At 40.4% G+C, this 23,650-nt stretch overlaps 1 long non-coding RNA gene across 1 annotated transcript in view; it reads right to left on the bottom strand.

Annotated features, from left to right (window-relative positions):
• Positions 1-1,728: 1,728 nt before the first annotated feature.
• The window catches only part of LOC140508920 (uncharacterized), a 34,134-nt gene continuing 12,212 nt past the window's right edge, over positions 1,729-23,650 (bottom strand). The window contains exons 2-4 of the long non-coding RNA XR_011968530.1: positions 5,623-5,688; positions 2,629-2,685; positions 1,729-1,912 (exon numbers count right to left, since the gene is read on the bottom strand). This is a non-coding gene — a long non-coding RNA (uncharacterized lncRNA). The remainder of the gene's footprint in view (positions 1,913-2,628; positions 2,686-5,622; positions 5,689-23,650) is intronic.

The raw sequence follows: 23,650 nt of genomic DNA, 5'->3' as shown, positions 1-23,650 counted from the left end.
CCTAGTTTCTATCAGGCGCTGAGCCAGTGAGCCTGGGCTGGGTTACATGGCTTTGTTACGTCCCAATACTACCACCCACCAGAGTAGATTCTCAATTTTAAATCCTATGAATACATATGGATCCTGAACTAGAGACTGTCTTAAAAATTCTTTATGTCACATTCCAAAAAAAAATTTCCCCCTTCTCCTGTAGCTTGTCTCCTTCTAGATATACTAGCAGCTGAAGCTACCTATGTCTTCCAAGTTGGTCCCCCCTCAGGCAAGAGGATCACTTACTATTACTGTGATTTGGGCACTCTTTCCAAAGAGTCCAGTCCTATTAAATCAGGAATGGCAGTGGCATTTACCGTATTAATTGTGTTTCCGCAGACATTGCCTGTCTCTCAGTTGGTGTCAATTGTGTAATTGGAATTAGCTGTATTATTTAATTAGTCAGAGCATTTACTATTTTCAAGCTACTGCTTTGAAGCCATTTGAGTTAAATGTAACTCAGCTAAGGAATAATAGATCTTAATAAATATTGCTGTTTAAAAAAAAGTAATTACACTTCAATCTCTTCATGGATTTATTTGCATGAATAGTGAAGCTTTTTGACCTGTGAGTGAGTATCTCTGCTCAGCATTTTAATATCCCCTTAATTAGTCAAATCTCTATCCTGCTCTGTGAGAGCCACCAGGTTCAGGGTATCATTTAGCCTAGGATGTAGGTGGGATGCAGGGCAGGAAGAGGGGACATGCCAAGGAATAAAGGGTTGGCCATCCTATCCTATCTGAATTTAAAGTTCTCCAAGAGTACTGGACAAGGAATCAAGTGGTCTGGGTTTCCATCCCAGCTCAGCTATTAACTGCCATTTTGTGTCTGTATGATCTTAGGCAAGTCCCCTTCCTTCCTTTGGGTTTCATTGAGCTTCTTCCTCTGCAAAATGACAACAATAATTGGGGGGAATGATCTCAAGTAGCTTTCTAATTCCACCACTATGGGATAAAGGGGAAGGAGAACAAGGATTTGTTATGTGCCTACTATTTGCCACTCACTATGCTAAGTACATTACAAATATCTTATTTGATTGATATTCCTGCTGAGTTTACTGTTAAATCCTTGCCTCTTAATGACTAATGGAACTCACTCCTAGCTTGGTGAATTTGAAATGTTAACCTTTACTTCATGCGAGACCCAAAGTCTTGTTTTTGTAGGGTCAAGTAGGTGGATAAAGTGGATCCGAAGTCAGCAAGAACTGAATTTGAATCCCACCTCAATATTTACTTGCTGCATGACCCTAAGCAAGGCACCTAACCTCTTTTGGCTTCAATTTTCCCGTCTGTAAAATGTGGCCACACCCTGACAAACCATTTCAGTAGACAGACTAAACCAGTTTGAGGGTAATCAAAAGCCTTCAAAGTGTTGGTGAGTTAGGGGGGTTGTGTACCCCAAGTGTGAAAACTTCCCCTGGTGGAATGGACAGATATGAACAATTTATTCCTGTGGCCATGAAAGTGGGAGAAACAGGTCTGTAGAGTTCCTAGAGCTTGGTCAGACATTGAAGACATCAATGTCCTCCACTGCATCCCAAGTTATTGACAGTTGTCTTGGCTTTCATCTTGCCACAGTACCTAGAAAAGAGAGTGAGGCTGATGACTCTATGCAACTCTGCCTCACTTGTATCCAATTTATGTACAAGTCAAAAGACATAATCCATATGATTCTCCCATTTTTACCTACCTCAAAGTCCTGTAGTGATGGGTAAGTGAAAATACAGTAGGTATAGGTACATAGGGAGCCATAATCAAAGCCTTCACATAGGAGGTCTGGAGCATAGGGTCATCTTACCAGACTGAAGCATTAATGGGATTTGGCAGCTCCCAGGTGTCTGAGCAGCCTTTATTTTTTTAAGGACCACACTGCTCTTCTCCTGCTGTGAGGAAGGGGCAAGAAAAAATTGTTTGTTTTATCTAACCTAATCCTGGTCTGCTTACCATGGTAGGCAAGGATCCTACCCTGTGGTCAAAATGTATGTCAAAAAAAATGTATGTCAAATGTATGTATGTCAAAAAAATTAATAAAAACTTTTGCAAAGATGCTTCTATTCAACATTGGTACATGGAATGTGTACATGCTTATGGACAATAAGAAATTCAGTAGACCTGAAAGACAAACAGCTCTTGTTTCAAGAGAACTCAGCAGGTATCACATCTAAATAGCCCCAAGTCAGACAAGGTTGGCAAATGAAAGCCAGCTTACCAAAGTCAGAGCTAAATACATGTTTTTCTGGAGCAGCCATGGTGAAGGGAAACACCATGAAACTGGCATAGGACTTGAAATCAAAACTGCTTGTCAACAGTTTTGTATGCTTCCCAAAAGGAGTGAATAACAGTCTTATGACAAGGTGATTGACTCTTGCAGGAAAGTACCATGCCATCATCATCACTAAGTATGCTCCCAACATGATGAATCCTAATGAGGTCAAAGAAAAAATTTTTGTAGAACTGGAGACCCTCCTCATCAATGTGCCTAAAGAGGACAAGCTTGTAATTCTGGATGATTTCAATGCCAGGGTAGGCACAGGCTATCAGACATGGCAGGGAGTCCTTGGGAGGGATGGAGTCAGAAACAGCAACAATGGTCACTTACTATGAAAGACTTGTGCATCTCATGATCTTCTCATCACCAACACTGTCTTCTGCTTACCTAAATATAATAAAACTTCATGGATATACCTTTGCAGCACACATTGGCTTTTAATAGACCATGTAATTGTAAGGAAAAGAAAGACAGAATATGAGAGTCACAAAGGCGATATGTGTTGCAGAGTGCTGGATCAATCATAAGCTTATCTTCTCCAAGATAACATTTGAATTCAACAAAATTAGTGACCCTAAGTCAAGATGGCTACAAGGAGACTTAAGGTCAAAAGATTAAAGTGTGTCTCTGAGTATGAACACTTTGCTGCTAACTTGGAGGAAGAGTGGGACCAACACATGGTTGGCAAGAGTGGAGCAGAAAAGGAGTGAGCAGCTTTCAGAGATCTGACGCACAACACTGCATTTACTCATCTGGGCCAGAACACTCACAAACATCAACTGATTTGACAAAAATGATGAAGAAATTCAGAAGTTGCTAATCAAAAAATGAGAACTCCACAAGGCTTACCAGCAGGATAATTTGTCCATCTCTAAGGCAGTCCTTTATTCCATCAAAGTAAGGTGCAAGCAAAGCTTAAAAAGATACAGGAATCTTGGCTCAGTAAGAAGGCAGATGAAATTCAGTTTTATATCTGTGGTCACAATCCAAAGCATTTTTATGATGCCCCAAAGGCTATTTATGGGTCAATCTTAACTACTTAGAGATGATGTAGCCACATGGATCAGTGATAAGGACTCAATCCTAGAGAGATGTGTTGAAAACTTCCTAGTATTCTCAACAAACTATCATCTGTCAATGCTAAAGTCATTGACCATATACCTCAGGTTGAAGTCAGTCCTGCTCTAGTCAAACTGACAATTGAAGAAGAGATTTTGAATGCTACTAGTTTACTTTCATGTGGCAAAATGCTTGGTTCTAATTTTATTCCAGCTGAAATTTACAAGCCAAGGGGTTCACCGCTCATACAAAAGCTGACTGAAATCTTCCCAGTTATGTGGCAAAAGGAGGTTATCCCCCAGAAGTACAAGGATACCTCTATTGTCCATCTCTCTAAAGAAAAAGGAAATGGATTGTCCTGTGATAATCGCAGTGTGTGTGTGTGTGGGGAGGAGAGGGTCTCCTTTTAGTCATTGATGGCAAGATTCTTGCCAGAGTCCTCCTTAACAGGCTGATCCTTCATCTAGAAAATAGTCCTCTACCCAAGAGCCAGTGTGGCTTCAAAAAGGACCAAGGGATGGTCGATACAGTGCTTGCTACCCAACATCTCCAAGAAAAAGAACAGAGAGAAGGACAGAGGTCTGTGCACAACATTCATCTCTCTGACCAACATCTTTGGCACTGTCAACCATGAGGGGCTGTGGCAGATCATGGCAAAATTTAATTGCCTGGAGAAGTTCATCAATACTGTACATTAGGTTCATGACGGCATGCTTGTGCAAATACTGAATAATGAATGGTGCTCTCCCACTTTTCCAGTCACCAGTGGAGTGAAGCAGAGCTGTGTGTTTGCTCCCATGCTTAAAGCATGATGTTGTCAGTGATGTTTTCAGATGCCTTCAATAAAGATGAATGCAGCAGCAAGGTCAGTTACTACACTAAAGGTAAATTATTTAACTTGAAAAGGCTACAAGCCAAGACTAAAGTGGAGGGAGAGTTAGTGGGTGACTTTTTGTTTGCACATGATTGTTCATTCAATGCAGACTCTGTGGTTAAGATGCAAGAGTATGGATGAATTCTCTTCCACTTGTGCTAAATTTGCCCTAACAATTAACACCAAGAAAGCAGAGTTTCTCTACCAGTCAGCACTACATCATCCAAATGTGGAACTGTATGTGGAACCAGAAAATGGAGAAATATTGAAAGCTGTGGATAAGTTCATTTACCTTGGCAGTATACTTTCCAGGGGTGTGGATATAAATGATGAGGTTGATGCATGCATTTCCAGAGTTAACTCAGTGTTTGAGAGGCTTGGAAGAAAAGTGTGGAAGAAAAGTAGTATTAGGCTGCCTGCTAAATTGAAGGTTCAGAAGTGATAACAAGGACACTCTTGGGATCTCTCTGAAGAACTTTGGAATCTATTGTGAGACATGGAGACACTGGCACAAGATGGCCCGGCATGGCATGCCTTCATCAAAGAAGACACTATTTTATGACCAAAGCAGAATTGCAGTAGCTTAAAAGAAATGTGAGATGCACAAATTTAGAGATATTTCCACTTCAAATATGGACTATTTGCGTCTGATATGAGGTAGACCCTTCTAAGCTTGTGGTGACCTGATCAGCCACAATCAAACACACTGTACCTTGATCCCAATATTGTAATGTCATTTTGGTCCTCTTCAAGCATCAACTAACCAACCAGAGTGATGGTGCTCCGGTCAGGGTTGGAGCATGGTGAGGGTAGGTGGTCGCAGTAATGGTGATGATCTGAGCAGTTGTGCTTAGAAAGGGGGAAATCTATCTCCCATAGGATCCAGTCCTTTGAGAAGAGTACCACCATAAGAGATCCTGGCCTAATATGCATGCCAGCAAAGGACCACAAAGCATGCTGTGGGGATGGCAGTTAGCCTGTCAGGATACGGAGGGTAGGAAGCATTTCTTCCCAGAGGAAGAGTGGAAGTATACCCACTGTATCTCAATATCTTGGGACAAAGCATTTTTAGCCCTGCACCAGATATGGCTAAGCTTAGGGGCATACTCTTTCAAATGCCTCAAATCAAGGGAGCAGGTGATGGGAAAAAGCTGTTTGCTGTAATATCTATTGTCTTTAGACCTTTCCTTTCCAATTCACAGGACCTGATCAAGCCTCAAGGCTTCAAGATTCAACTCCCAGATAGCGATGATTCCAAGAGACATTCTATATAAGAACTTTCTAGGGAGCTTCCATAGAGTTACCTTCAAATGGTTAGGAATATATTCTGAATTAATCCATGATGAACAAAAGCATGAAATTGGCTAAGTTCCTCTTGATCCTGTTCTTACCTTCTATTCCCTCCTGAACACTTGACTCTTCTACATCTTTTTCACTTCTCTAGTCCCCAGTTGATCCTATAATAATAAAAGAAGCTCTAATTGTGGAATCTAGGCAGTGGTATTTGGGGACAGATCATTCAGTGTGTCATTTCAATAGGTTTTAATTGCTAGCAGGACCATCCTTTCTGGACTATCTTAGGTCATACGTTTGCCTGTTCTGAGGTGACCCTCTTAGAACTGCCAGGACTCAATATCTCCACCCATTAGGACATGGGACCTCCACAGAGATTCTTGGACAGTCCAATCAACTGCCTCCCTCAATGATCCCCTCTCCAGACACTGATATTCTACTTGAATTCATTCCAGGAACCTCATCATCCTGTCCCCATCCCAGTGACTTTAAACCTCTAGCTGTCATGATGCAAACCCTATTCCCCAGCCCCTACCTGCTTCCTTGTTTCTCTCATCCCCTTCAACCTTATTCTCCAAATGTCCTTCTCCAGATCCGCCCATCTCTTCCACTGTGCCCTCTGGAATGCCTGCTCCATAGTTCACAAAACTCATCTTAAATCTTATCCTCTCCCCCTGTTTCCATTTTCTAGCTCTCACAGAGACCTCACCAAGACCTGAATTCACAACTAGCCTCAGATGTTTATTAGCTTTGTGATCATGGGCAAGTCATTTAACCACAGCTTCCTTAACAGTCAAATGGGGATAATAATAACACCTGTCTCCCAGGGTTGTTGTGAGGAAAAAATGAGATAATATTTATAAAGTGCTTTACAAAGTGCCTGGCACATAATAAACATTATATAATTATTATTGTTATTTTTGTCTATTAAGCACTTTGCGAACCTTAAAGTGCTATATGATTGTCAGTTATTTATTTTATTATTATTTAACTGAGCTGCCTCCCACTCATAATGTCCCTAAACCAATCTTTCTCCTATCTGTGAGGTCCCCTCTAGCACTAACAATCTCTGACTCCAGCTACATCTTCAGCCCTAACAACCTCTTGGAGGCAACAAGTTCCCCATGTTTATTTCCTGCTGTGTTAAGTTGTTATCTCCTTTAAGCTTCATGGGGTGCCCTGTAGTTCTGTTATTTAGAGATCTGGTGAACAAAATACCTTTAATGATTTCATAGGCTTTGATCATATCTCCCTCTGGTTTCTGTCTTTTCAGACTGAAATGTCCAAAGCTTTTTAGTCTATACTCATGTGAATGGTGCTACGTCTGCCTGATCATCTTAGATGCCCCTCTCCCATCCTTCTCTACCTCTGTGATGTCATTACTGAACTGTAGTTTGACACAGCTGTATCCCCAACTAGAAGTGAAATGATCTGACTAGCTGAGATCAAGCTGGGGAGCTGGCTTATGCTCCCTCTTCCCCAACCCTTTGTCTCCTGGGGAGTTTCTGATTCAATACCATCTGTCATCTGGAAGAATGTCAGGTTGACTAGCAGTTTCACGGGCTGGTCAAAACCAGTGTGTGACTGGAGGCTTCTGGGATGTGTGGTCAATAGGATCATAGGATTAAGAGCTAGAAAGGATCTTTGAGATTATCTTTCCAACCCTCTCATTTAAAAGAGGAGGAAACAGGCTCAACTAGATTAAATGATTTACTCAAGGTCACAGAATCACAGAGTTTCAGAGTTAAAATCCAGTCTAATCTAATCCAATCCATCAAGTATTTATGTGGCATCTACTTTGTGTAAGTCAAGGACATCTAGGTGGTACAGTGAATAGAGCTCCAGGCCTGGAATCAGGAAGACCTGAGTTCAAATCCAGTCTCAGATACTTGCTTGCTGTGTGACCCTGGACAAGTCCGTTAACTCTTTTTGCCTCAGTTTTCTCATCTGTAAAATAATTTAGAATGGGGAAATGGCAAACCACTCTAGTATCTTTGCCAGGAAAACTCCAAACAGTCACAAAGAGTCAGACGCAACTAATTAACAATAAAAAAAAATTGTTTAAGTCACTATTCTAGGAGCAAGAGATGCAAAGATAAAATGAAAAGTGGTCCCTAACCTCAGAGATCTTCTATCTTACTAGAAGGATACAACACTGAGTAGATAAATATATACATGATAATTTGAGGTGGGAATAAGCACTAACACCTAAGGCGATCAGGAAAGATTTTCCATAAGAACATCAGTTTAGTTTAGCCTAGAAGGAAGCTAGAGGTAAATAAGAAGGGATTATAATGTAGCCATGGGGAGAGCAACACTCTGTGCAAAGACATGGAGGTAGGATATAGAATGCCAAATTTAGAAAACAGCAAGGAGACCAGTTTGAGGGAAGTGTGGAGTGAATGTGGCAGTAATATGCAATCTAGGCTGGCTGATGCTAGTTTGGGGTAGATAGGTGATGAAGAGGATAGAGTGCTGGGCCTGGAGTCAAGAAGACTTTTCTTTAGGAGCTTAGGAAGACCTGAGTTCAAATCCAACCTCATACACTTACTAGCTGTATAACTTTCTGTTTACCTCAGTTTCCTCATCTGCAGAATAAGCAGGAGAAGGAAATGGCAAACTACTCCAGGATCTCTGCCAAGAAAACCCTCAATGGGGTCATGAAAAGTCAGACAAGACTGAAAAATGATTGGTGCTAGATCGTTGTTGCTCATCTCTCACTCTCAAAGAAGACTGAGGACACCACAAGAGTGATGCCTTGACTTGCACATGAACTAGATGTGAGTGAGACAGAGCTCCACTCCTCCAGAGTCATTGGAGACCAGTGGCAAGACAAAGGTCAGGACAACTGGTGATGACCCAACATGCAATGGACGATCTCAGCCTTTCTAGATGAAGGTCTTTCCCCATCTCACTTTGTCTCAGGTCACACCCATTTAATGAGTAAGGGCTAGGTAAGAATTGAGACAAAAGTTTAGACATGAGTAAAGCAAGGCCCAATGGGAGGAATGACTAGGTCTTCCTCAGAAACAGAAATTCACCATAAAAACAAGTTTGAGGCAAGAACCAGATAATTTCTGTCGTTTGAAATGAGTCAACATTTTTGCTCCCTTTCACTAATATGGCTAAAACGATTGTCATATGTACAGAATGGTTGGGGGGAAAAGCAAGCTTTTTATTTAAAAAGAAAAAGGAATGAGTGGTGAGGAAAATGGATTGGGGGAGAATGATATAAATGCTCAGCCTAAAGATACAAAGACAGAGAGTAAAACAATTCTGGACCTCAAGGAACTTGAATTCGATTGGGGGAGATTCACAGTCTAGTGAGGGATGGAAGCCCTCTAAATACACTGAAGATGTATAAAAAAATGTCATAGAGAGAGGAGATATCTGTTTTAAAGAGAAATTAACCTAGGTACATGCAAGTTAAGATATTGCTAAAAAGATTGAAAAGGACAGAGCAGTATAAAATCAGCAGAGTTGTACTGAAGCTTGGGATACACTGGACAAATTCAGTCAGAAGAACAGACCTCAGGCAAGATAGCCACCCTGTGGTGAGGGGGAAAGAGCTCAGGCTGCCTCTTGGTAAGTGGGAGGATTGTCACAGATATCTTCCATGAAGGACGTGGAACAGGTTTCCCAAGACACAACTCCCATGGAGCTGATACCCTGTGGCAAAGCACCAGCCTCCCTATGCTGGTTACAGCTTTGTCAATCAGCATATTACAGGGCAAAAAGCACCGGATTAATAAGGTAGAAAATCTTGACTTCAAGTCACAAATCTACCACTTTCTATCTATGTTGTCTTAGAAAATCGAACATTAGTATCCTCATCTGTAAAATGGGAATAACGCTAAGTGAGATGATATAGGTAATGGATTTTATGAGGTGCCATATAAGTAAGGGCTATCATTCTTGGGCAGCAGGAAGAGGGAAAATAAACCTACTCTTGGAGTCAAAATTCATGGGTTTGGATCCTGGCTCTGATAGTTACCAGCTATGTGACCTCTTTTAGTTAATCAATTAACAAGTATTTATAAAGGGAGTACTATGGGCCAGACACTGGAAATAAAAGTACAAAGATGATCTCACTCAGGTTCCGGTTTGTTTGGTTTTTTCAATGAGAATATTATTTGCACTATTAACCTCAGGGGGTTGTGCTGGGGTGGGAGGGAGAAAGCATTTCAAATAATTATAAATCCTGAGTTGTGATCATCAGTATGGGAAGGCTTCCTGAAGGAGGTTAATTTTGAATTTAAGTTTTGAGGTATTCTACTGATGTGGTTTGGCAGAGAGAAAGGGGGAATGCTATTCTAGGAAGGCTCACAAGCCAAATTAACTGAGCCAGGGGACAGGGTCTGAATGCTGGGAGGGAGCTCCAAGTGATGAGGTGCTTGGGTACTTGTGCTTGGACCCCAATTCCAAGATCACCTTTCTCCCTGGCTTTAAAATGTTATCTCTGACAGTTTTCTCCCCAGCCCAAGGACACTATGCCTACAAGTGGGCCCCAATGAGACAAACTACCTTTCTCCACAATTACTCATGAGTAGGCCCCAGTAAAATAAACTCTTTCCCTGTCACAAGAACAAGCTGACCTCTGAAGAAATTCTCTTGTAAAAACAGCCACAGAATTATCATGTATTGATTTCCAAAGTTATCATATTTAATCCAGAGCTCAAGTGACAGACATTAACTCTCAAAGCTATGTTGCTGCAGATGTAACAGACCAAACATACAACTCTGAGAAATTCCTTTCCCTGGTTTCCAATAGTGAATGATGCCTGTGACCAAGGTTGTAAGTTATCACCTAATTAGCATATTTGCCAGATAATCTACTATTTTTCCTATATAAGCATTAGCATCATTCCTGTTAAGTTTCAAGTTCCCTAAGGAACTCTGTCCACCATATTGGCATTGCAATAAACCTTTGCCAACTTGACTTAAAGAATGCTTGAGTCTGTGAATTCATTCCAAATGAATTCTAGTACTCCAGTCCTTGGGACAGTTGAACCCCTTCAACTGCATCACAAACATGGATTGGAGCCTCACTAAGGACTGAGGCAGGTAGAAAAACTGGGGATACAGCAGAGAGAAGGTAGGGGATGGGACCTGGCTTAGGATCCCTTGACCAGGAAAAGACTCTCCAGCAACATATCCAGGAACATGCAAAGTCCTTCCTGAAACTCGATCATGAGAAGAGTTATTAGGAGAAACTCCTTTGAATGTAACTGGTACCTGTTCTAGAGGCAAAGCTCTCAAAATCAAGCACTTATCCAGCCAAACTCATTTCAAAATACAAAGTGCCCAAGGATCATCCCTGAGTCTTTGTGAAAAGTCTCCAGGAAGTACCAGCTGAAAGGACACATCTGCAAAACAGGAATTGGGCCTGCAGCATTCTTGAAGGCTGGGAGGCAAGGGTACTTTGGGCTTTGCTGAACACAATCTGTCTAGTGCAATCCCAAGGGAGGCTGTGGCCTGTTGTCTGGGAGAGTGAGATGGGGGAAGGGAGAAGCTGGACAGACCGAAGTTGCCCTTCCCTCACCAGTTCACTAATCACAGCTAATTGGTTCATTTCTGATGCAGAAATCAAATCTTGATTGAATCCATAATTTCTGTTTAATTAAAAATTATTCACTGGGAAGAAGGGGCCTTCATAGCGTGGAAGAGGTTAACCCTTTCCTCTTGTCTCTTGGCTTCTCCCAGAGGATGATGCTGAACCCCAAAGTTTCAAATCCCTTCTGTCTTGTTCCCATCATTCCTGAGCTCTGTGCTCTCACTAAAGGCAGCAGTCAGTTCCAGGCACTGAAGGGAGAGTGTGGAGGGGGAAGGAGACTGTGGATATATTGCACTTATCTCTGAGAAGCTTCTCAAGGAAGTAGAAGGTCCCCTGAAGAAAAGAACATTAGCCAGGGCCTTAGGGACCTGGATTCTAGTCCTGCCTCTGATATTTTATAACGCTCTTCACCAAGCTGGATCTCAGTTTTCTCATCTATAAAGGAAGGAGGTTGAACTGTATGATCCCCGTGGGCCCTCCAGGTTTGACATGTTATGAGTCCTTGAAATTCCTTCATTGATCTCTAAAGTTGCTTTTGAAAGCTGACTTTTTACATAATTCTGTGGAAAGAGGGCACTCACCATGCAGCAGATTTTTTTATGTGGTCCCTAAGCGTATATGGATTACTAAAATATATAAATATATATAAATATAATGCATATACCTAAGAGTATATGCATTACTAAAGGGCAGGGAAAAAGTTTCAGAGTTTATCTACTCCCATTCCCCTTCTTCTAATCAAAACCAAATAAAAGTATAAGGAGATTCCATAGCTCTCCTCTACAGCCTTGCTAATGTTAAAGGTCTCTTAATCCCAGGAAATTTTTCAACTAATCTAATGTGACTCTCTTATGTTACAGGGTCAGTTCATTGCCCGTCATCCTGTTCTCCATGGAAACAGAGGCTGACCCCCATGAAAATGTTCTTCCTCTATTTGTGTGGACATGATCTGAGAGTCTCAGTGCACCACAAGTTTGTTATGTGTTAGCTGTGTGACACAGAACCCAGAGAAAAACTGCATTGGTGGAGTAATAGTTTCACGTTTTCTCAACTAACATGGAAATGTCTCACATGATTTCTAATGTATATAATCTATATCAGATTGGAAGGGGGAAGGAGAGAGAGGGACGGATAGAATTGGGAGCTCAAATCTTAAAAAAAAAAGAATATTTAAATTTGTTTTCCATGTAATTAGGGGAAATAAAATGTTATTTTAAAAATAGAGACACAGTGTTCAGAATAAGGAAAGGTATAGTGCCACTGTATTCACCTGGGTTCCAGAAAGATGGTAGCAAAGGTAATAGCGCACCAGACCCATAGTCAGGAAGACCTGAGTTCAAATCTAGCCTCAACACTTAGTGGCTGTGTGACCCTGGGCAAATCACATAACTCTTGTTTGCTTCAGTTCCTTCAACTTGTAAAAGGGAGACAATAATAGCACCTGCCTCCTAGGGGTGTCATCAAGATCGTATGAGATAATGTTTACCAAAAAAAAAGGTGCTTAGCACAGTGCCTGGAACGTAGTAGATACTACATAAATGTTAATTCTCTTCTCCTTCCCTTCCCCTGGTCAGACTCATATCTGGAGTATTTTGTCCTATTATGATAATAGCTGCCACATTTTAGAGAAGTCATAGACATAAGCACTAAAGTAAAAATAACTTGACAATTGTTCAGAAAAGTGTGACCAGGATCATAGGCATGACTGGAGACCATATCATACCAGTATTGGTAGAAGAAACCATGGGGAAGATGAAACTTGGATCAGGGAAAGGGAGTTAGGCTTATTCTACTTGACTTCAAAGTGAAGACTTGGAACCAATAGTTGGATGTTGCAGAAAGGCAGATTTTAGGGAAAAACTTCCTAATGATTCAAGTTGTCCCAAAGTAGAATGAATTCCCTAAGGAGATAGTGAGAAGTCTGGTAGATCCAAAGTGACAGATGTCATGAGGCCTCAGGCTAAGAAGCGAACTAGCAAATATACATATGTATGTATTTATATACAATATATTAAATTTACATACAATTTTATCATTATACTATATATGTAATTTTACATAATATATTATACTTTTATATTTTGAATTGATTACTTTCTTTGCATCAGATTCCTTTCTAACTATATCCTTCCCTACTTCCTCCACCAGCAAATTATCACTTGTAACAATGATTAAAAAAGAAGTCAGGGGGGTAGTTCAGCAAAACTAATGTATTTGCATATATGTAATATTACTACTACATATCTACTGTAATGTCTCTAATAGCTACCATTTACGGAGTAGATATTAGAGATCTGGAATATCAACTACATGTATAATCTACAGCATATATAATATTACATGCCCACATAGACTAGTGTCTGTTTATAGTGATTCCTAGTCAGTTGTTGATTTGGGTTGGACTAGATGGCCTCTAAATTCCCTGCCAACTCTGAGATTCTGTGATTTCTGGAATATTTGGAGGCAGCAAGATATGACATAAACAGCCCTGAGTGGGGAGTCAATAGACTTGATTGTGACATTAAATAACTTGTTGTTTAGTCATTTCAGTCATGTTCAACTCTTCAGGACCCCATTTTGGCTTTCCTTGGCAGAGAAACTGGAATGGTTTGCCATTTCCTTCTCCAGCTTTTACAGATGAAGAGGAACTGAGGTAAACAAGGTTAAGTGACTTGCCCAGGGTCTCCCAGTTAGGAATTATCTGAAAGTGGATTTGAACTCAGAAAGATGAGTATTCCTGACTCCAGGCCCAGCACTCCATTCACTGCATCACTTAATTGCCCTTGCCACCTAGCTGTCCCATTAAATAATTAGGTGATTAATAAGTACTTAAGCAAATAAGTAATTAATAAGTAATTGAGAAAATCTTTGAGTCTCAGTTTCCTTATCTGTAAAATGAGAGCATCATACTAGATGATCTCCCAGGTCCCCCCTTCCTGTTCTAACGTTCTATAACTGTTGTCCCTCATTCTTTTCATCTCTGAGCTGAGTAATTCCATTTTCTTTAGATTTAATTCATAGGCCTTACTTTCTGACTTTTCAATGATCTTGTTACATATACTGATGTTCCTTTTAAATCTCTTAGTGTATTTTTTAGTTTTGAAGCTGAGGTTCAGACCTGGGATTCCAAAGAAAGCACTGATCAGCACTGAAAAAAAAGTGGGAACTTGTCCAGTGAGGGGTATTTGCTCCCCACTTTCCTCAGGAATATGGTTTCCAAGCACTCTGGGGGGCCCCTCTGTGACTGAACAGAGCTACCTTTTATGCACTGTGTAAAGGGCAGATTTGTGGAGAGGAAAATTCCAGATCCTCTCAAGGCATCAGTGTGATAGTATAACTGGCCCCAAGTGGGGTACTGATAATAAGCTAATCAACTAGAGCTGTGGAATAAAACTCAAATAGAAATGAAGCCATTAAACTATATATAAGAATCCCTAATAGCAGCGTATTGACTTTGAAAACCACATATTAACTTTATCTTTATTCTATCCCTTGTTCTGTTCTTTCCTCTATTCTATTTATTCTTTTAAATATTTCTCAATTACATTTTAACATGGTTCAGGATGCTCTTGACAATGTTGCAAGTTATATTTCATATACATACATACATATGTACACACATATGTATGTACATACATACATACACATATATATTTATATGTGTGTATGTATGTATGTGTGTGTGCGTATATCTTGTCTAGAGGACTCATAAAAGCAATAGGCTAAATCCAGGGAACTAGAAGTTGAGTTAAGCCAAGACTAGCACCAAGGTCTTAGGGAGGCTAGCCATTGTTTGGGGATTGGTATCATGAAGGAGGCACATTGCATTGGAGGACCCTGGCTCAAAAGTTAGAATTAGAGTTTGCCAAGTACAATGTGATCTCATGGAGAGCCCTGCTAATGGACCCTGGGAAACTGCTTAAATTGAGATAGGTTTATGATGCTTAAGAGGTGTCTAGGTAGAGAACTTTCCAGAAGTCCAATCATATATGCTAGGGCAAAAAGCTAGGAAGAGCAACTAGGAAAGCAACAGCAGTCAAAAATATCTTGATAGGATAGAACATTGGACTAGATCTAGTCAGATGAAATTTACTAGGGATAAACAAAATATTTTGTACTTGGGTACAAAAAAAATCAATTTCACAAATATACAAATAGTAAGGCATCATTAGGCATCAGTGCTTTTCAAAATGATTTGGGGAGGCAGCTTCAAAGGTTAGTGAGAAAACTCTTTCACCTGGGTGAGTAGGGAGCAGGTTCCTCCTGCCCTAACCCAGGCCCCAGGCAGCCCCAGGTGGTGGCAGTGTCAATTTTTGGAGCCCTCAGTCTAAAGACTGTGGGGGAATTGAGCTGCTGATTTGGGTCTCAGCCCTGAATGGTGGCCCTGGGGTGAGGAGGAGTGCAGGTCTGGTGGAGCTGGTGGAGGCTCTGGAGAGGGAATTCTACTCAGAGATCCTGGGCAGAAAAGCATGTGGTAGCTCTCAGACCAGAGCACAGGTCAGGAGAGGAGTAAAGTCATCTCCCTTGATTATGCCACCTTGGAGGAACTAAGAACTTACAGGTCCCCAGAGTATACCATACTCTTGATAAAGGAATCAAAAGTCAAGTGACTGGGAAAATGCCAAAAAAAAATAATAAAACTAAAGAAAGTTACTTTCTTGGTGAACAGGTATTTTCTTCCATCCTTTTGGATGAGGAAGAATAATGCATACCATTAGAAGAAGACATAAAAGTCAAGGCTTCTGCATCCAAAACCTTCCAAATAAATATACAATGATCTCAGGCCATGGAAGAGCTCAAAAAGAATTTTGAAATCAAGTAAGAGAGGTGGAGGAAAAATTGGGAAGAGAAATGAGAGTGATGCAAGAAAATCATGAAAAGCGAGTCAACAACTTGCTAAAGGAGACCCCAAAAAATGCTGAAGAAAATAACACCTTTAAAAATAGACTAACTCAAATGGCAAAAGAGGCCCAAAAAGCCAAGGAGGAAAAGAATGCTTTAAAAAGCATTAGCCAAAAATTAAATTAAATTAGCCAAATGGAAAAGGAGCTTCAAAAGCTCACTGAAGAAAATAGTTCTTTAAAAATTTAAATGGAGCAGAAGGAAGCTAATGATTTTTTTGAGAAACCAAGAAAGTAAAAAACCAAACCAAAAGAATGAAAAAATAGAAGACAATGTGAAATATCTTATTGGAAAAACAACTGACCTGGAAAATAGATCCAGGAGAGACAATTTAAAAATTATGGGACTACCTGAAAGCCAGGATCAAAAAAAGAGAGCCTAGACATCATCTTTCATGAAATTATCATGTAAAACTGCCCTGATATTCTAGAACAAGAGGATAAAATAAATATTGAAAGAATATACCTATCACCTCCTGAATGAGATTTGAAAAGAACAACTCCTAGGAACAATTGTAGCCAAATTCCAGAGGTTTCCAGGTCAAGGAGAAAATATTGCTAGTAGCCAAAAAGAAACAATTCAAGTATTGTGGAAATTCAATCAGGATTACACAAGATCTAGGAACTTCTACATTAAGGGATTGAAGGTCTTGGAATATGATATTCCAGAAGTCAAAGGAACTGAGATTAAAACCAAGAATCACATACCCAGCAAAACTGAACATAATACTTCAGGGGGAAAAAATGGTCCTTCAATGGAATAGAGGACTTTCAAGCATTCTTGATGAAAAAACCAGAGGTGAAGAGAAAATTTGACTTTCAATCACAAGAATCAAGAGAAGCATGAAAAAGTAAACAGGAAAGAGAAATCATAAGGGAATTACTAAAGTTGAACTGTTTACATTCCTACGTGGAAAGATAATATTTGTAACTCTTGAAACTTTTCTCAGTATTTGCATAGTTGGAGGGATAATATTCATATAGACACACATGTATAGACAGAGGGCACAGGGTGAGTTGAATATGAAGGGACGATATCTAAAAAAATAAAATTAAGGAGTGAGAGAGGAATATATTGGGAGGAGAAAGGTAGAAATGGAATGGGGCAAATTATCTCTCCTAAAAGAGGCAAGAAAAAGCTTTCTCAATGGAGGGGAAAAGGGGGAAGGTGAGAGGGAAAAAGTGAAGCTTACCCTTCACATTTGGCTTAAGGAGGGAAGAACATGCACACTCAATTTGGTATGAAAATCTATCTTACACTACATGAAAGTAGGGGGAAAAGGGATAAGTGAAGTGGGGGGGGGATGATAGAAGGGAGGACAAATGGGAGGAGGAAGTATTTAGAAGTAAACACTTTAAGGGAGGGACAAGGTCTAACGAGAGAATAGAATAAATAGGGGGGCAGGATATGATGGAGGGAAATATAGTTAGTCTTTCACAACATGACTATTATGGGAGTCTGGCAAAACTACACATATATAAACCTATATTGAATTGCTTGCCTTCTCAGTGGGGATGGGTGGGGAGGAAGGAAGGGAAGGAAGTTGGAACTCAAAGTTTAAGGAATGAATGTTGAGAATTGTTTTTGCATGCAACGGGGAAATAAGAAATATAGGTAATGGAATATAAAAATCTATCTTGCCCTACAAGAAAAGAGAGAAGATGGGGATAAGGGAAAGAAGGGGTGTGATAGAAGGGAGGGCAGATTGGTGGAAGGGGTAATCAATATGCATGATGTTTTGGAGTAGGGAAGGGGAGAGATGGGGAGAAAATTTAGAACTCAAAATCTTGGGGAAATGAATGTTGAAAACTAAAAACAAATAAATTTTTTTTAAAAAATTATTTGGGTTTGTTATCCACATCCAGAGGAAGAACTGATGGAGTCTGAATACAGACTGAAGCATACTATTTTCTTTTTTTTGCTTTTGTTGTTTCTCCTTTCACAACATGACTAACATGGAAATATGTTTTACATGATTGAGCATATATAACCTATATAAACTGTTTACCACCTAAGGGAGAGAGAAGGAGAGAGAGAGAGAGGAAGAAAATCTGGAACTCAAAATTAAAAAAAAAAAAAGAATGTTAAAATTATCTTTACATGTAATTGAAAAAAATGTTATTTAAAAGGGAAAAATGATTTGGATGTTTTAGTGTCTATAAGCTCAGTATGGGACATCAGTATGATGTGGCAGCCAAAAAAGCTTATGCAATCTTGGGCTACATTAAAAAGGGCATAACTTTCAGGAATAAGAAAGTGATAGAGAACAGAGTCTCATGTTCCATCTTAGATGCAGTGACCCAGGATAAAATCCTAAAGTCTAAGGAAACAAAGTCTTAAGGAAGAAGAAATGAATGGACAGAAGAGAATGGGGGCTAAAGAGAAATGCTACAAAACCCTAAGAAAAAATAACAACTCTCATCTGGCCAACAGGGTCAGTCTATTAATTCCTTCTCCCATCTCCAATTGTCGAAATTTCTACTCTTCTGTCAGGTCCTGGCTCAAACAATTCCCCTCAAATAAACTCTTGCTTCACAAATTATCTTCCTTTCCTCAAACCTCACATTGTAATTTGTTTCTATCTTTCGAACATGCTCAAATTTTCATTGCGGTCATTTGTGTATGTATAATACCTAAATAGCCACAATACTATTATGTAAAAACACATGGTCTAATGGACACTTCCCTCTTTTCTGAGGAAAACTAATGGACCCATTCAACTAGAGTCACTAGGCAATTACTGGTGCTATCCCTCTCAGAAGTATTTGTGTGAAAAAGAGTAGAGAAAGAATAATGCTGAGCTCCAGGAAATTAATCGCTATAGAGCAATGAGTGTGTGTGTGTGTGTGTGTGTGTGCGCGCATGTTTGCACATGCACGTTGAGCATTCATGTGGTGGACCCCTTTGGAAACCTATGGACCCTTTCTCAAAATAATGTTTTCATCTTTATTTTCATTTTTATTTAGTATTTAATTTTTTTCCAACTACATATAAAACCAATTTTCAACATTCATTTTTTAAAACTGAGTTCCAAATTCTCTCCCTCCCTCTCCACACTCCTTCACTGAGAAGGCAAGCAATTTGAGACAGCTTATGCATGTGTAGTCATGCAAAACCTATTTCCATAGTATTCATGTTGTAAAAGAAAACATAGACTAAAATAAAAACCCAAGAAAAATAAAGTAGAAAAAGTATACTTTGATCTGTAGAATTATGTTTTTAAATATATAAAGTAAAATACATACAATTATAAAAGAAGTCAATTATACTGAAATAAAAATGTAATTGTTTTCATCTACACGGATCTCTTCCATGTTTGTGGACCCCAGGTTAAGAACCTCTGCTATAGGGTTACTTTGGGAGCCTTCTCTTCTTCCACAAATTGATTTTGCAGGTATCTACTTTCTCTGACTGTCAACCAAAGTCTAGAATGGACATGTAAGAGACCAGGATCTATATCCTCAGTCCAGGTTCAGCTAAACTAACTCTCAATCATTCTGATTCAGATCTCACAGAGGAGGGACTATGTGTGATGCAAAAGCATGCTGATGGAACAGAGTAAAGGAAAATGTGTAAGTGACCTGGAATTGGCATGGGCATGAGAGACAGATGAACAGATAGAGACAGAGAGAGACACAGAGAGAGAAAGAGAGAGACAGAGGGAGATAGAGACAGAGAAAGAGAGATGGAGATAGACAGAGAGAGATAGAGAAAGATAGAGAAAAAGAGAGAGAAAGAATCAGAGAGAGAGAGAGAGAGAGGGAGGGAGGGAGAGAAGAGGGTCCCAGTAGGAGGGAGAGTTTGTCTGTCTTCCAGGTCATTGACTCACAAACTGAACAGTGGTATCAGGGGATAAAAATAGAAACTCCATCTGCAGTTTGGTGCCTGGGGATGGAGTTTAGACACTTTCCTGTCAGATCCTTCCCCTAAATATGGGTGGTCATGTCAGGAGCACCCTTGACAGCCCTCAGAGGGGTCTTGACAGAGAGCCAAAGCAGCAAAGTTCCAAGATGCTACACAGCCTGGAAATTTAAGAATATCAGGCTAACAGGAGTATCAATGGGCTAACCTCCTTAGAGTCAGAAAGAGCACAATTGAATATGAAAAGGAAATGTGAATGAGGGGAAAGGCAATTTAGGAATAGCAGGGAGCTTCCATCAGTCCTTGTTTGAGGCAGAGGGATGGACTTAATGACTTCTCCAGGTCACTTCTAGTTTAGACCCTCATCACCCAATTTCTTCCCAGATTTCCTACTGGAAGCTTACTTGTGACATCTTCCAGTCCGACAGACTGATCTAGAAGTGTTCTGCTAATCAGTAGAACTGTGGGAATTACAGCACAGGGACGAAGGGAAGGAGAGCTGGAAGTCTCCTTGGTTCCTTTTGCTTCTCTCAGGAAGAGACAGGGCTTGAAGGTGGGGGTAGGAGATGAGGGATGGGAGTTGGACTGGTTACCCCTGCCCCAACTCTGGGCCCATATCTACTTCCCAGTCATCTACCACTTAGATTCTTAAGTGATAAGGGAAGGAGACAGAAAAAGAAAAAGGAAGAAGAAAATGTCCATTAACAAGTTATGGCTTGAATGCAATTGTGAGCAAGCCACTCTAGGCCTCGATTGCTTCATATGTAGAATGGGGGAAATGGTACATTAGAAAGACATCTGGATCTGTAGCCAGAAGACCTGGATGAGAATCCTTGCTCAATTACTTGGCTCCACATGATCTGGTCTAACAAGTCACTTGATCACTTGTAAAATGAAAGGGTGGAACTAGATGTCCCTTCCCATTCTGAATTCTTTTTGGCACAGGATTATTATGAGGGAGGTGCCATGCAAGTCCTAGGTCAGAGTTCAACAAATAGGAGATGCTTTGAGAAATGGGTGAGGGAGAATAAGGAGGAGAAAGGAGAAGGCACCTAGGTGGAGGACAGCAGCCTCTACTTGTCCCCTTTAGCTTCTGCCCTACATTGACTCTCTAGCAATGGATCTACCCTGAGTGGGTAATTCTTTCTTCCCAAGGACAAGCTGTGTGAACTTACCTCTCAGGCAGCTTAGATGAAGTCACAGAACATCATGGAATGAGTCAGGACCCGTTGCAACCGGTGGTTTTGGTCATTGTTTATCCATTGTCTAGCACAGATCTTGGACTAGGTAAGTATTTAACAAATGTTTGTTGAATGGGAATTGAACTGAATTTAATTTAATTATGTGTATGGGAGGAGGGGCAGGGTCAAAGAGAGGTATAAAAGGCTATTCATCATTCTATTCATTATAATGCAGTCTGGAAGCAAGGAAGACAGATGGCATAAAGGGAGAGAAGTCATTCATGGGCCAGGAGGAATGGCGGATATCAGGCTTATTTGCATTTAATTTACATGCTATCCATATGAGGTCAACATGTACAGAAATACTCCTATAGCCCCCTTGTGTTAGGTTCAGGGAGGATAATCAGGAAGAATTACTAATGAATTCAAAATTCCATTTATTTAATAGATTGCATATTTATTCATTTTATTGTTTCATTCTATAAGATTTTAGTTTTTAGGACTTTTTTCCACTACCCTGAAGGGAAAAAAAAATTCCAAAGAACAGGTGGGCAAAGATTACCTAACCTTTACCTCAAAGATTTCCTAACCCCATCACCACGTCCCAACCCTAGTCTATACAGAGGATGTGACACTATGTTCCTCTGAAAGGAACAAGATGGTTTGGTGATGAATGATGGGAGACAGTCTATCCTAATAAGTCTGGACCATTTGGGGTTTAAAAAAAAAACCTCAGGTGCAATCAAAAAAAATATAAGATTTTCAAATTTAAAGTTGAAAGAGATCCCAAAATTGTAAGCTGCCCTATCTTTTACAGAAGACTGCTTACCATAACCAAGGGCACCCTCCCCTATTCCTTTCCCCCTCAACTCTTCCCATGGTGAGAACTGCCCAGAAACTATCTAGGATGCTTAATTGCTCAATTAGATGAGAAGGGGAACCACCAGGCCTTACCATCTGCTCTGTAACTGCTTCCTAAGGCCTTACCATCTGCATCGAATCTTTGCCCTGACTGAACCCTAATGCTGGAGGTAGGATTTTCCCCACAGGTGGAAAGGAAAAGGATTTTCTAAGCAGGATGAAAATGAACTGCAGGATAAGAAAGAGGGATAGAAAGTGCAGAAGACAATAAGGCCGGCCTGGCCTGTACAGATATATGGGGGAGGGTGGAGTAGTATGGGGAAAGGCTGGAAAGCTAATTTAAGCCCAGATTGTGGATAGACTTGGGTGGAGAGTTCTTCCTTTAACCTGTAGGTAAAAGAGAACTATTGAATAGAGAATTAATGTTCATAGGAACACAGATTTGATGACTTCTAAGTCCCCTCCAACCCTAAGTCTATGTTCATTATATGTACTACGAACATTCACATCTCCTTGGGATATTTGCTTTTTGTCCAATTTGAATCTAGTTTGGGAATTGGATCTAGGATCCCAGATTTAAAGTTGGAAGGAACGTTAGAGATCATCTTGTAAAGCCTTCTCATTTTACTAATGAGGCAATTGAGGCCTAGAAAGGTTAAGTGATTTGTCCAAGGTTATGCAAGCAGTAGGCAACAGAGTCAGAATTCAAACTTGGTCCTCTGACTCCAAATACAGCCAAATCTTTCCACTGTACCAGTCCAGGAGATATTATTCAGGAATTACCTCAGGGGTGTGTGTGTGTGTGTGTGTGTGTGTGTGTCTGTGTGTGTGTGTGTCTGTGTGTCTTTGTGTCTGTGTGTCTGTGTGTCTGTGTGCGTCTGTGAGTGTGCCTGTGTGCCTATATGTCTGTGTCTATGTCTGTGTCTGTGTCTGTGTCTTATCAGGTTCACAAAGCAAATCCTGGCTCCACCCTGCTCTATGGGACAGTAGAAAGAGTGTTGGCTTTGGAAGTCAGAGGTCCTGACTTTATCATTTTGGTCAAATCTTGTGATCTCTTTTGGTTTTCTTTTTTTAAATTATTTTATTTGTTTTCAGAGTTCTACAATCACTTCCATTTATCTTGGATTTTTCCCCTCCCTCGCTTCCTTCCTCCCTCCCTCCCTCCTTCCTCCTTCCCCAAGACCGTGCAATCTTATATAGGTTCTACACATACATTCTATATATTTTCACCTTAGCCATAAAACAAAACAAAACAAAACATAATACAAAAGAAAATGGTTGCTTCACTCTGCCTCTTTTGGGTTTTTTATGAGGAAATTAGACTAGATGACTTCTCAGGTCCCATTCAGCTCTAAATCTATGACCTTATGCAACCTCGGACAAATCACCTGACCTCTCTGCTTTTCCTCCTGTAAGTGGGGGTGGAACAAATGCTCTCCTAGATCCCTTCCAGGGGAGCACATATAAACCACCAAATGGTGTTGGACAACAAGGCAGGTGGAGTTTCCATTCGAGCATAACCAGACACCTAGCTTCCCCTCTCCAACATTTAGGGAAAGAGTAGAGGAGGAACTGAGCTTTATTTCAGCTTATTCTTCTCTTGGGAGCATGACTTCCTCTTTCTAAGCAACTCAGTCCCCCTCCCTTCACAGAGGATTGACTTTCTTTCCAACCTCACCCATCAAATGAGTGCTGCCAAGGAGAACAAAAGGGAAAGGAAAAGGAAATGTCCAAACTTATCCTTCTTGAAGCTTAGAGGCCTCATCT

This window comes from Notamacropus eugenii, chromosome 5, assembly GCF_028372415.1.
Source record: "Notamacropus eugenii isolate mMacEug1 chromosome 5, mMacEug1.pri_v2, whole genome shotgun sequence".
NCBI classification, from domain to species: Eukaryota; Metazoa; Chordata; class Mammalia; order Diprotodontia; family Macropodidae; genus Notamacropus; species Notamacropus eugenii.
Note: the sequence above shows the minus strand (reverse complement) of the source record. Positions and strands in the feature narration are given on the sequence as shown.